We start from the raw sequence: 3,246 nt of genomic DNA, 5'->3' as shown, positions 1-3,246 counted from the left end.
TTTTATTCAAGATAAACCTATCCCATAATCCTTTTTTATACCCCTCCTAGCAGATATTGCAAAATTTCTCGGCGACCGCGTACTGCTGCGTCCGTGATGCCTACCACCGATCATCCATCATCTGTTCTAGCCATTTTTAGTTGCTGCAGCATGAGCGACAGGATCTGCTGAGCGAAAGTCTCAACATCAGACAGTCTCTTGCTCCCTCCTTCCCTGCCCATTGAACCATCAAATTCATTATCTTCCTCGATAAGTCGGTGCAGGCCTTAGATCATTAACCACTCACACGCTTCTGGGATGTTCCTCGCCCGACCCAAGTCTAACATGGCCTGCATCCTCTTGTTCCTGAGACCTCTTCGAAATACTTAGTACCGGAGCTGCGTATCCGGACAGCGCAACGTGCTGCAAAGCTCAGATACTCGATCCCCACTCCTCAAGTAGTAGTCACCTTTGCTCCTCTTGTTGAAGAACAGTTCGTTGAACAGTTCATCCTGGGTAAGGCTTAAAAAGTGGTGTGAGGAACCTAGCTTTCAGAGTGTCAATGGTCTTGATGCTGAGGCTGCCCCACCAGCGCTCAGCCTCTTTGCCCTTCAGTTTCTATTGAAACACCAGTAGCCGTTCTGCACCAGGAAGACACCACGTATGGGCTTTAAAAATAATTACAATTATAGGTGCTTCTACGAGCGCGTCCTAGAAACCCCTAGCCTTTTCCACCGTCGCCGAGTCGGAGTGAATGTAGGGCAGCAGCTTGACGGCGTTTTCGTTAACTCATACATGGCCACTGGTCCAATCTTCTTCTCAAACGGAGCGTTTGCTTTCCTCGCCGTCGACATTCCACCACTTACATTGGCTCGAGCCGTTTACAACGTTTGTGTCGCTGTTCTAATAGCTGATAGCTGTGGGTTAGTACCCGTCCTGCTGATGGTCGCTCTACTGTTCCTCATAGCTGGAGCGCTTGCCGTACTCATTACCTTCGTAGTTTCAGCGTCCTTGCCGGAAATTCCTTTTTGGCCGACGCCACTAGGCTCCTTGTCTTTTCGAGAGCCACCACACGGAGCACTTGCATCACCTTCCTCGGACTCTTCCGTAATTGTCCAACATCGCCATCGCTTGGCGCGTTTTAAGTCTAGCCGTATGATGATTGATCCGATAGACACTTCTCCGGACCTGTGTGTCGGGCAATGAACCCACTAGGCCCACACCTTTCTTGATCTTGACGCCGAAGTTGTTCCTCCTAATTGTCTTCTTCCTTTTCCTCATCTACTACTTTATAGTAGCTCCGAGGCTCCTCATCCATGGCATACTAAATGGAGACCAACTGTTCCCGGGGCTCAGTCTTGATCCGTACCGATCCACCGACTGTTCTCCTCAAAGCTGGCGAAGGGACTTCCTCCTTCATTTCCGTCTTCACCGTCACTTCCCATTCGACGCCTTCACTGACGTCTTTCTCCCCATCCTCCTCTTCATCCTGCCACGGGTCTGCGATTATGTGTTCGTGCAGCCGTCTTGCGCCAAGTTGAGGTCTTTTCCTCTACTCAAGCGTCTTCCTCCGACTGTCTCTGCTGCGTCAACTGCTCCTGGTCGACTCTCATTTCTTCCTAGAGCGTAACAAGCGTGTCACCAACGGTGATCGCTATGGAATGCCAGTTGACGCACCCTACGTGAGACTCAGATTTCTATTTTTTCTTTCCCATTGTGAAGTGCTGTAGTGGACAGCCACGCAGCAGATAAGAACGAAAATTTGTTGTGCTTGTTCTTTTGTCAAAGCAAAGTCCTCTGCAAGCCACGACTTTCAGCTTAATCCTTGCTGAGAGCCCCGCTGCGAGCCAAGGGTTGTCACTTTGCGATATCGCAAATCTTGTGGAGGCAGGAAAGGCAAGAACGCAACAATGAGTGAAGAAGGTAACGAAGGTACTGGTGTGTCGAGATCCGTAACGTTTCAGGTTACGACCAGGAAGAAGACTAGGAGTCATGAGCATGAGCTGATTAAGATCAGCATTCCGCGTTTCAGTGGCGGTTCGGCGCAGGAGTGGCTTCAGTGTATTCAGCAGTTCGAGCATGTTAGTAAGATGAAGAAGTGGTCGTCGGAAGAGAAGGCACAACACCTGTGTTTGGTGCTAGATGACTACGCGTTAGATGCGTGGGTTGACACGTCTGGATCCGAAGACATGTCGGACCAGGACACGTTTGATGACGCGTACCAGAAGTGGGGTCACATGTTCGTGCCGAGCATGTATCACGAGCGACTGGAGGAGGAGTTGTTTCTCTTTGCGAAGAGACGCCATGAGTCTGTGGCTGAGTGTCATCAGCGAATGCGACAGATCACCAGGGGGTCCGAAAATGATATTGTTATTTATCGTAGTAGCATCTTCACGATAAATTATCGCGAAGCTAGCTTGTATGTTGGCAATACGTTATGATGCTTTAGCTAGAAGACCAATAAATAATTGAGTTACTGCTGCAATAACCAAGGTTTATTGAATCAATAACAGGTATCTACGCTCGAGTTGCTGTGTCAAGTGTTTGTGCGTCCCAGTAACCAGCATTTTCGCGCAGGAAGAGAATCATTTCTAAAGTGGGAAGTGAGAGAAAAGAAAATGAGTCTGCTGAGATCAGCCGATTCGGCAACAAAACGACTGGTTCGTGGCGATCGATTGACTGCTGCAGATAACTTCAGGAAACTGTACGCATAAATTACCGGATGTAATATGCAGCCACCATAAATTATGCACGAGCCTAGTTTAGGGTGACAACATAAATAATGTCTGCTTATTTATTGAAATTACTGTGTCGTCAATTTTTTTTTCGGGGGCCCTGCAGATCACTCGAATGCTGAAGAATTTACCCACAAACGCTCTGGTTGTCGACGAGCAGTCGATGATCCGGACGTTCAAGCGGGCTATGCCAAATGAGTGGAAGACAGCATACGAATTCAGCGGTATCCACCTCACCACCATGCCTAAAGCTGTCCAGTACTTTGAACGGCTTGAACAGTCTGAACGACGTCAGGGCAAGGAGCGTCATTCTGGAGGCTGGAAGCAGCACGGTAAGCAGAATGGTGGTAAGCCGCATGACGGTTACAAAGGTAGCGGGAAGAACTTTGGGAAGAAGGATAAGAAGGAGTTCCACTCGTCAAAACAGTTTCAGTCACGGGAGAAGAGCAACGGTGACAAGTGGTGTAGTTTACACAAGACGAGCTCGCATTCTGATAGCGAGTGTTTTACGCAGAAGAAAAATACGTCAAAC

This window comes from Phytophthora infestans, genomic scaffold (genome assembly GCF_000142945.1).
Source record: "Phytophthora infestans T30-4 supercont1.446 genomic scaffold, whole genome shotgun sequence".
In the NCBI taxonomy this organism is placed as follows: domain Eukaryota; phylum Oomycota; class Peronosporomycetes; order Peronosporales; family Peronosporaceae; genus Phytophthora; species Phytophthora infestans.
Note: the sequence above shows the minus strand (reverse complement) of the source record.